Consider the following 12052-nt stretch of genomic DNA (forward strand, 5'->3'; position numbering starts at 1 on the left):
TCTGCGCTGAAAAGGATATTACAGACTGGCCACATAGAGATGTTATAAAGCATTGCAGACAGGGAGGACACTGGAGGTACCTCCACATCAGTAGCATGAAAGCTAGGACAATCAATCAAGATATGATAATAGTGCTCTGCCAGAAATGAGTAAAATCATGTAAGAACTATGGATGAAATACTAAAGCCTTGTAAGCGGTGCAGCAATACCTTAGATTAATGGGATCAAATGCAAATGAAATTTCCAATGAGACTAAGGTATAATTAATGGCCATCTCAAACCCGTGCCTGAAAGAGTCAGTACTTGAAAATAATGTTTCAGTGTTATGAGATGGATAAAATATAAACAGAATCTAATTAAGAATCCATGATCATTCGAAATTGTTCTAATTGTTTATGCACACAGTCCACTAAGGAATGCAAGAAAACTTCTAGGTCCAATAATTTTATCTTCAAAAATATTTATTTTTAAACGTTCAAAGGAGCCACTCCTATTTTAAATTCAGGGGGACCCTGAAGCAGTCATTTATTTGTGTATGAATTTAAAATAGGAGTGGCTCCTTTGAACGTTTAAAAATAAATATTTTTGAAGATAAAATTATTGGACCTAGAAGTTTTCTTGCACTCCTTAGTGGACTGTGTTTATGAATTGTGGAGTGCAGTATTGCTCCTTCTTTATATTTGGATATCTAATTGTTTATGCACCATACATTCAATAATTTTAGTAAGACAGTGTAAATTTGAAATCAGGCTATAGTCAAATCTTCTGTATCAAGCTTCTGATTTTTTAGAACTGGGCATACAATGACTGTTTTCAATTAATTTGGAAGATATCTTTCTGACAATGATAAATTCATCATCTTCTGAACAACATCAATGGAATCATCCCATAGAAATGTCATCAAAGCTGCTGAGCACATATCTAATGTTCATGTAGTTGAATTCATCTTTTGAATATATTGTACAATTTCACTCTTGGTGATATATTCAGAAGAGTTCCATTGTTCCCCAAGATCATCATCAGGTAAAATTGGAGACAGTGAACGTATAGAAAATGTAGAAAAATTGTACAAATTTTGTTCTTTAATGTAGTTGCAAACAATTCACATAAAGCAGTGGTAGATGAATACAGAGGAGACATCATTGTAGGAGTTGATTGAGTCATATTTTTTTCTTTTTTTTTTACCATAAGAAAATGTTCTCAGGGACTATTACCCACATCCTGAATTGTTTTTGCAAAATATGCCTTTTTGATTTTCAACAGATTGTATATACTATATCTCAAAAAGATCTCTTGATAAACTGATATATTATTAGGAGAGGACTTTGAATGCCATCTACATTCTGCCCGGCATACATTTCTGTTTAATTGTTTCAGTTCCATAGTGACCTATGAGGCCTTATGTAAATTAAGTTTTAATTTACGTTTCCTCAAATGGGCAACTGCAACTAATATCTGAGTTAGTGATATGTACCATCTCTCTACTAAAGAATCTATATTAATAGCATCATCTGATTTCAGTTTGGTAGCTAATAGTCTTTAAGCTTTGAGGGATCAAATCTCATGTATAATAAATGGGGAATGGTTTTACCTTCTTAATACACAAAGGGAAATACTAATTATAAAATGATTAGTCCACATCACTTGGATAATTATTTTAGTCAAAGGTCATTACATTAGAATGAAGAAAAACTAAATCTAGCATGCATCCCACCTGATGAGTTAGTTGATTTACAATCTGCATACATAAGCTTGTATCATAACAAAAAAAAAAAAATCACAGATCGAGGATAAAGGAACTTCATCTATAAGCAGGTTAAAATTTCCTAAAAAGACAGTGTTATATATATTTGAATTAATGGAGGTAAGAAACTCCAAAATAGAGATTTGTAGAGAAGATTCCTGGAGGGAAATAAATTAAACATATTCCCTAGGCTGACATTTTAACTATTAGAAGTTCACATGGACACTCCAATGGTAATGTAACTAAACTCAGTGTCAAGCTTGTTCTATATATTATAGCTTCCCTCCCTCACCACATTTATTCTTATGTCTAAACTTCAACTCTGATGTTCTGATGATATAGAAAAATTGGTGGACACATTTGATTCAGCAACACATCTATCTCATATAGCCAGGTTTCAGTAATGCATAGGACATTCATTTTAGTGTTAATTAATAGATCATAAATTGCAGTACATTTTTCGCATACACACCTCACATTCAATAATACAAGTGATAATCCTAAAAATTCACTGCTAACAGTGGACCTCAGCGGAATTGATCACAATATCCTATTGGAAAGTATAGCATAAACATATTTCCATGCACATTATCGCAAATCACCATATCGAGACTACCCTATGAGTACTGGTATAGTTCAAAACATCTATGATGGAGCAGTTGTATGACTGAATCAGGGAATATAAATCAAATACTATCATAAGGCAAAATGTAAACAAGTATCTGTTACTATACATCAGTGTCAGAACATCCAATATAATTATATATAGGGGTGTGAATCGTGTGATCGATCGTCTTAACGATCAATTTTGGCTGGGGGGGAGGGAAATCTGATCGTCGTGTTTTTGTTTTTTTTAAATCGTTAAAAATCGTAAATCGGGGGAGGGTGGGAAAACGGCACACCAAAAAAACCCCTAAAACCCACCCCGAACCTTTAAAACAAATCCCCCACCCTCCCAAACCCCCCCAAAATGTTTTAAATTACCTGGGGTCCAGTAGGGGGGGGGGGTCCCGGCACGATCTCCCTCTCTCTGGCCACGACTGCGTTAAGAGAAATGGCGCCGGTGGCCCTTTGCCCTTATCATGTGACAGGGCAAAGGTAGCGCCGGTGCCATTTTGGTTCCTGGCTCCCGACGTCACGCGTGCAGGAGATCGCCCCCGGACCCCCGCTGGACCCCCAGGGACTTTTGGCCAGCTTGGGGGGGCCTCCTGACCCCCACAAGACTTGCCAAAAGTCCAGCGGGGGTCCGGGAGCGACCTCCTGCACGCGGGCCGTATTGCCAATCTTCAAAATGGCGCCGGCGCTAACTTTGCCCTCACTATGTATCTCCAGATACCTTCGGGTACATCACCTCACCTCAAGTCAGAGACCTGGGTGTACTTCTAGACAACAGACTCAGCCTCAACAAATTCGTAAATAACACCACAAAAGAATGTTTCTTTAAATTACAAGTTTTAAAGAAACTAAAGCCACTTCTACTCTACAGAGACTTCCGCATGGTGCTTCAAGCCATCATACTCCCGAAACTGGACTACTGTAATTCTCTCCTTCTGGGTCTTCCCGCTTGCACCACCAAACCACTTCAGATGGTCCTGAATGCCACGGTAAGAATCCTCACAAACGCCAAAAAAAAAAAGGGATCATATCACCCCAATCCTCCAGCATCTCCATTGGCTTCCGATTAAATACAGGATTCAGTTCAAAACCAGCATGATGATACACAAGGCCCTACATAACATCTCTCCTCTCAACTTAACTTTCCAACTCCAGCTATACACCTCCAAAAAACCGACTAGAAGGGCGTACCAGAACAGGCTGATCACCCAACCTGCAAAATCCTCCCTGAGGAAACGCGCACTATCCACAGCGGGCCCTTCACTCTGGAACTCTCTACCACCAGACCTTCGCCTTGAACCTTGCCACACCACTTTCAAAAAGAAACTTAAGACTTGGCTCTTCACACAAGCATTCCCCGAGAGCTAAGAGCAGGAAGAATGACAATATCAACTCAGTCGTTGTTCCCCAGCCCCCTGCATAAAGTTCCAGAAGAGTTCACTATTGAAATTTAAATAATCATGTATGTTCTGTTCACGGTAGTTTCACGAAGTTCCTCTTTGCGCCTTCATGTTTTCTTTGTTTATCTGTTTCAGTAATAATTAATTGTTAATTGTTAATCTGTTCAATGTAAACCGCCAACTAGGCGATAGTTATTTTCCTTGTAAACCGGAGTGATATGTATATTATACAGGAACTGCCGGTATAGAAAATCCAAAAATAAATAAATAAATATAAATAAACTATGTCATACGGGCGACGGTCGCCCGTATGACATTGTGAGGGCAAAGGTAGCGCCGGCGCCATTTTGAAGATTGGCAATACGGCGCTACCTTTGCCCTCACTATGTCATATGGGTGACAGTCGCCGTATGACATAGTGAGGGCAAAGGTAGCGCCGGCGCCATTTTGAAGATTGGCAATATGGCCCGCATGCAGGAGGTCGTTCCCGGACCCCTGCTGGACTTTTGGCAAGTCTTGTGGAGGTCAGGAGGCCCCCCCAAGCTGGCCAAAGGTCCCTAGGGGTCCAGCGGGCGTCCGGGGGCGATCTCCTGTAAGCGTGACGTCGGGAGCCAGGAACCAAAATGGCGCCGGCGCTACCTTTGCCCTGTCATAAGATAAGGGCAAAGGGCCACCAGCGCCATTTCTCTTAACGCAGTCGTGGCCAGAGAGAGGGAGATCACGCCGGGACCCCCCCACTGGACCCCAGGTAATTTAAAACATTTTGTGGGGGGGTTTGGGAGGGTGGAGGATTTTTTTTAAAGGTTCGGGGGGGGGGGGGGGGGTTTAGGGTTTTTTTGGTGTGCCGGTTTTCCCGCGCCCTATTTAACGATACAATACAAATGCCCCTGACGATAAATCGGGGGCATTTGTATTGTATCGTGCACTCTAACGATTTTGGACGATTTTAAAATTATCTGACGATAATTTTAATCGTTCAAAAACGATTCACATCCCTAATTATATATAATGCGCATGAAGGAGCATGAAAGGAGCAATTAACTATTATCTCTCAGGCACAGTACAACCCAGCAATAGTTGATTGAGGCAGGAGAATCAAGCTGAGCACTTTGATGTCACTCACTCTGACCATTGCTGCTAATGGTGATGATGAGAAGGATAGTGGAGTTTCTGGATTACATGACCCAAGGCAGCATACTTTTGCCAGAAGTAGGTCTTGTCAAACAAATCTAATCTATTTCTTTGACTAGGTGACCAGAGTTGGATCGGGGAGAGTAGATAGTAATATGCTTGGATTTAAGCAAGACCTTTGACTCAATTACATATAGGCAAATTATAAATAAATGTAGTATGGGCCCTTAAGTGTCATCTTAATAATATGACAGTAATAAATCAGTATGGCCCTAAAGTGACTGACTGGGTTAGAAACTGGTTGAATGGGAAGTGGCAACGGGTGGTGGTAAATGAGGTTCATGTCAAGGAGAGAGTCATGAATCAGTTGTTTTCAACATTTTCATAAACAATAGGTGGAAGCCCTATTGGGAAATGTTTGTCTTCTTGCAGATGATTCCTAAAATCTGCAACAGAATAGACACCCAGGAAGGTGTGGCAAAATAGAAGTATTTAGTGAAGCTTGAGAAATGCATTTGTGCTGCAAAAATTCAAGGAAGAGGTATAGTGTAGGAGATGACATTCTTCTATGCATGAGGCAAGAGTGGATCCTGGAGTTGGTTGTATATAATGACCAAGATAGCCAAAAAAGGTGGATAAGGCAAGGTGGTATTGCCACTATATAATTCACTGGTAAGACCTCATTTGGAATACCATTTCAATTCTGGAGCCCACACCTTCAAGAGGATATAAACTGGATGGTATCAGTCCAGCGGGTGGCTAATAAAATGGTTTGTGATTTTTGTTATAAGGCATGTAGGGACAGACACATATCTAAACATACATACTTTAGAGGAAAGGTGGGATAGGGTAGATATGATAAAGACATTTAAAGGTATCAATGTACAGGAAGCAGGCCTCTTTTGATATAAAGGGGACTCTAGAGCAATGAGTTAAAGGTGGTAGACTCAGAAGTAATCTAGGGAAATATTGCTTTACAGAAAGGTGTTGAATGCATGGAACAGTTTCCCAATGGAGGTTAAGAACAATATCTGAATTCAAAAAAGCTTGGGACAAACAGAAGGGTTCTCTAAGGGAGGGGTAGGGATTATAGAGCTATAAGCAGTAGGTGTGGATGGGAAGACTAGGTAGGTTGTATGGCATTCTCCTGCTATTTTGTATTCTGTTTCTATGTTAATTTTACTATCATTAGTTCTGAAATATATGATAGACTGTATCACAGTACTATAAGTTTTAGATTGTGATTTTTTTCTTTTTATTTATGATGCTTTGTGATTACATAGCCATGTTACATGACAAAGAAAAGGCAGCATAAACATAGGAAATCTGATAATAATCAATAAGAAACACTCAAAATAGGAAAAAAACCCTTTTGTTCTCTCCAATAGTCATAGACCATAATAAGTGGGGGAGTAGTAGTAAGACAAGGGAGAGCTCCAAAGCAAAAACCTTTTTAAGAAAACTTGCTATAACTTGCAAAAATCGGATTAATAAACTAAGGATTGTAGCCATTAACTACTGAGGAGAGAGATTCTTCTGATCCAGAAAAAAACGGAACTGGTCAGAAAGAAGGAAATATCTATTACAAGTATTTGTTACCACACATTTACATGGATATCTAAGTAACAAAGTAGCACCCAAAGAGAGAAATTCCTGATGCATTTGAAGAAAATGTTTCCTTCTTTCCTGAGTAGACTTGACAACGTCTGCATATATCCAGATAAGACTCCTATTAAAAAAAAAAAAAAAAAGTGTTAGCTTTTTGAAAATATAATTTCAAAATCATATTCAAGTCCTGTTCATAAATGAAAAAGACTAACAGTATCTGTCCATCCACAACCTCTTCCATGGAACTCTACAAGATAGTTTCTGGTGGTAAAAAGTGGCCATTTTTGTCTCGTCTATGCAAAGGTAGAAAGAAGGATTTATTAATCGGAGGGAAAGCGTCAGCTGGCAAACCAAGAACTTCCATGAAATACTTTTTGAGAGTATCTTTAACTGGAATTCCAGGAAGTTTAGTAAAACTTAAAAACCACAAATTTAGGCAGCTTGAAAAATTTTCCAGTTCTATTTTCCTATGAATATAGATTTTTTTTGTCCAGTATTAAAGCAGTATTCAATTGCTGAATCTATTGAACTTGTTTTTCAACCACCATAACTCTAGACTCAATTCCTTGAAGTCTATTGGAATATACTTCTTGGATTTCTGATACAGACTTCACAAGTAAACCAATGTCTGTAGCTCAGGCATTAATTGCTGAGTCCACCCTCATCAACATTGACCACAAGGATCCATAGTAATTCAAGTTGGTCTTACCAAGGGCTGAGGGAAACGACTCTAGGAGAAAACACAAGAAATCACCTCAGTATTGGATATAGGGAAGCTTAATGGTAAAGTCTCTTTAAGCCCGCCAATACTGCTAGTATACACGCCGGGCAGAAGTACTCCGGCAACAGCCCCCACCCCTCCCCACCCCGCCCCCCCTAAAATTGAAGATCCAGCCACGTCATTTTCCTGTCATGGCTCTGACTCTGCTCCCTTGGGGCTGCCCGGCTGAAGTTGAGGGAGGCGATCCGAGGGACTGAGACTGACATCTAGTGGTGCCTGCCAATTCCTTTAAAACCAAGATATTCGGGGCACTTCATAGTTCCCAAGGATTTTGCTGCTACTGCAGTTGTGGATTTGAATCTCTGGTTATTTTCTAGCTGCCTTTTAGTCACTGCTAAGAAATAAAATAAAAGCCTGTTGAAACTAGAGTACAGGGATGATGGTTATAAGTGGATGGACTCAGGATGTCACCTGTAGCAAAACATGCATCACTTTACATTTGTCCACATTAAATTGCATCTGCCATTTAGATGTCCAGTCTTCCAGTCTCACAACATCCTCCTGCAGTTTATCACAATCCGCTTGTGATTTAACTACTCTGAATAATTTTTTGTCATCTGCAAATTTGATCACCTCACTTGATGTAACCCTTTCCAGATTATTTATAACTATATTAAAAAGCACCAGTTCAAGTACAGATCTCTGAGACACTCTACTGTGTTTACTTCTCTCTACTGAGAAAACTGACCATTTAATCCTATTTTCTGTTTCTTTTAAACAGTTTGCAATCCACACAAGTACATCATCTTCCATTCCATGACTTTTTAATTTTGTAGAAGTCTCTCATGAGTGAATATGTCAAATGCTTTCTGAAAATCCAAATACACCACATCTACTAGCTCACCTTTATCCACATCTTTATTAACCCCTTCAAAAAAATGTAGCGGATTTGTGAGGCAAGACTTCCCTTGGGTAAATCCCTGTTGGCTGTGTTCCATTAAACCATGTCTGTCTATATTTTCTGTGATTTTGTTTCCACTATTTTTCACAGCACTGAAGTCAGGCTGACACGTGCCCCTTTTTGTGTTAAATCTAGCTCCACAGCTTTCCAAGTAATCAATCCATGTTGCAAGATTTCAAAATTGCTTGTAGCCACTTTTCAAAATTGCTGATTTTTTTTTCTCTTTATGTCACATATAGCTGTAAAATGTATTTCATTTTTTTAGCACTATTTTGAAAATAGGAATAAACTCACAAAAGGAACAATCTATCCCCCGTCTGAATTGAATGAAAAAGTACATAACTTCACTAGCTATGCATCAATTTGTTTTACCATGATGGAACAGATTGTTTCCCTTTTATAAACTACAGCACACACTGGAGAAAAAAATATAACTTGAGGGAGGTGTCTGAAATAAATAGAACATTTTGTTATCTGCCAAACTATAAAAGTTTACAGAAATTAATGAACAATGTATTCTTCCTTCTTTAAAAACTTTGACACCAGTTGTTGAACTGAATAAGTGATTTTTTTTTTTTTACCTAAACAGCAATACAAATTCTAGAAAAGATTTTGCTGCCGCTATTGACCACCTTACCCTCTTTATCTGATAGCCCCTGAAGGATGATCAGTATCAAAGTATTAGTCATCTGCCATTATTTCTAGTTAATATACTTTTTTATTTTAGATTTAGCATACTTCTTTTCATTGGTAGCCCAAAGTAAGTTTAATTCAGGTACAGTAACACTTATTAGTGTCTAATGGGTCTATATACTCAGCTGCATTAGATGTTTACCATGCAGTAAATGGCCTAATGCAGTGATAAAATACCACACGTTAACTACCATGCATTATTCTGCCCCTGGCACAGTGAGCATGCAAATGAGTTGATCGGTATGCAAATGCATGCAAATTGACATGTCTTGCCTAAAAAAAATCACAATTGATTGTTAGCCAAAGTTGTGCTCATAAGTTTACATACCCTTGGCAGAATTTGTAAGATGTGTAGCTTTTTAAAAAATCATAGTAACATAACATAGTAATGATGGCAGAAAAAGACCAAAATAGTCCATCTAGTCTGCCCAGCAAGATTCCCAAAGTAGTAATTGTCGCTCCGTGCAGGTCACCCCCATGTTTCTGTTAAGGGTAGTAACTTCCGCTTTGTGCAGGTTACCCCCAAGCTTTTTTATTTATTCCCATCCTCTAGTCCTTATGGATCCATAGTGTTTATCCCATGCTCAGAGAATATGTGTCTGGTATTTTTATTGTGTTTCTAATTAAACTATCTTATCCATCACAGAATTGCACAGTCGCTAAACAAACCATAGCAATAAAGGAAAAAATAAAATGGTCCTGTTCAAAAGTTTACATACCCTTGAATATTTGAGCTGATAATATACACTTAAGTTGACATATACAGGTTGAGATGGCAATGAAGGGTAGGTATCCACACCTATGCCTCATCATTCCAAATTATTTTGCTCCATAGGTATTGAGGCTTCTCTATGTACTGTTTGGCATATTGTAACTTCTGGAGCAAAATAATTTTGAATGATGAGACAAAAATTGAACCTAATTATTACAACCATAAATGCTATGTTTGGAGAGGAGTCAACACCATCCCTACCGTGAAGCATGGAGTTGAATCTCTGATGTTATTGAGGTATGTGAGCTACAGCAAAACAAGGAATTTAGTCAAGATTTATGTCAGTATAAATGCAGCATCTTATCAGAAAATACTGGAAGAAAATTTGCATTCATCAGCCAGAAAGCTGTGCATGGGGCACACTTGGACTTCCCAACATGACAATGATCTGAAACAAGGCCAAATCAACCCTTCAGCGGCTGCAGCAGAAGAAAATGAAGGTTCTGGAGTGGCCATCACAGTGTCCTGACCTCAACATCACTGAGCCACTTTGGGGAGAAAGCAAACATGAAATTCATGCTAGACAAGCAAAGAATTTGCAGGATCTGGAAGCTTTCAACCAAGAGGAATGGGCAGCTTTACCACATGAGAAAATAAAGGGCCTCATTCACAACCATCTCAAATGACTGCAAGCCATCATTGATACAAAAGGAAGCGATACATGATATTAAGAACTAAGGGTATGTAAACTTTTGAACAGGACTATTTTATTATTTCCTTTATTGCTATGCTTTATTTAATGCTTGTGCTATTCTGTGATGCATAAAATAGTTTAATTTGAAACATTAAAAATAACAGACGTGTTTTGACTGATCACTTATGTTTTCTTAAAATGCTACACATCTTACAAATTCTACCAGGGATATGTAAAGTTATGATCACAATTACTACTCAGTTGTACCTGACGTCCCCCATTAAGTATCAGAATGTTAATGCCAACCTAGTACCTATGGGGCAATGAATAAAAGTGGCCAGTCTTCCCTGATTAAATGTTCCCTTCCAAGTATGGTAACGACTCTGAAGCTCCCTCAAGATCCCCATCCCACCATTCACCTGCTGCAGCTCCTTGAGGTGACTAAAGTCCCCCCAAAAAGCTTTAAAGAGCATAAAATAGTAGACCAGTCCTGCTCCCAAACTTCCAGACACCTCCCCTTTTTCAAAATTCCTCTTCTGAAGGCTGACCTGCCCATCCCTCCTGACCCCCTGTCTGGACATATCAAACATGCCTTGAAAGGCTAGTGGCAGTCTACAGTGCCCCTAGATTCTGGACTTGGCAGCAGCCATTTTCCAAAATCATGCCAGCTTACCTTTCCCCTATCATGTGATGGGCAGGCACCATTTAGGTAAATAGTTGCCATGGAGTCTGGAGCTTAGAGAGCACTCCGGGCTCCCACTAGTCTATCAGGGCAAGTTTGGTAAATCTAGGGGGACTGGGAGGGTGGGGAATTTTGAAAAAGGAGAGGGATATAGGGTGGGGCCTGTGCCACTGTTTTATACCTTTAAAAGTTTATTTTGGGGATTCTGGCCACTTCGTGGGACAGTAGGGAAGGTGGTCAGGGAGGTCATGAGAATTTCTCAGGGTTTTTACCACACTTAGGATATTGGTTTATTCAGGGTATATTGGCCACTTTAATTCTAGAGATGTGCATTCGTTTTAACCAAATTTGCAAAATGCATCAAATAAGGGTCGATTTTATTTCATTGGGGGAGTCCCAAAATTAATTGAGGGCCCCCCAAATTAAATAAATCTAATTCAGTTAAAACTTCTAGTTTGGCCTATGCCTAGGCCATAAGTAGGGGCCATGACCTAGGGCTCTGTGTGACACCAGGGTCTCGGTCTAGACCCGATCCAATGCCATGGTCTTGGCTGAGACCCGAGCAAGAGTAGGGGTCCCCTCAAATTTTCTCCCCACTTAACTTTATCTGTCAGATATCTGTAGCCATGGCCAGGCCCGATGTTTGGGACCTGACCTGGAGGCCGAATCCCGACACCTGGGCAGTACATCAAAATAGTACTCTTTGCTTAGGAGGATATGACCCCAGTGGAAGGCATCAGTTCAAGAACAAAGAAGAAAAAAGTAAGATGTGTTCATCAGAGCTCCGAGGCCTGAGCTCCGCAACAGAGCCTGACCCTGGGATGAGGCCTTGGCATCGGGATTTGGCATCAGGCCTCAGTCTGGGATGAGGCCCCAGCATTGGGACCTGGTCTCCAGACTGGGCTGCAGCAATTAGGTCCAGGCCCTGGCCTAGGTCCAGGCCCAGTCATCTGTTCCTGGTCTCTTGACCAATCCCCAGCCAAGACTGAGGCCTTGGCATCTGGCTTATGCCCTGGCATTGGGCCTAGGCCAAGGCCTTCTGCCCAGGCCTCCAATCCTCAGCCATGCATAGAGCCGAGGCAGAGGTTGCG

General features: G+C 40.0%; 1 protein-coding gene across 10 annotated transcripts in view; it reads left to right on the plus strand.

Moving 5' to 3' along the window:
• Positions 1–12052, plus strand: part of LOC115099952 (spindle assembly abnormal protein 6 homolog) — a 311055-nt gene that overhangs the window by 269080 nt on the left and 29923 nt on the right. The gene's annotated exons all lie outside the window — the stretch shown is intronic.

The sequence above is a fragment of the Rhinatrema bivittatum genome, chromosome 1 (genome assembly GCF_901001135.1).
Source record: "Rhinatrema bivittatum chromosome 1, aRhiBiv1.1, whole genome shotgun sequence".
Taxonomy (NCBI): Eukaryota; Metazoa; Chordata; class Amphibia; order Gymnophiona; family Rhinatrematidae; genus Rhinatrema; species Rhinatrema bivittatum.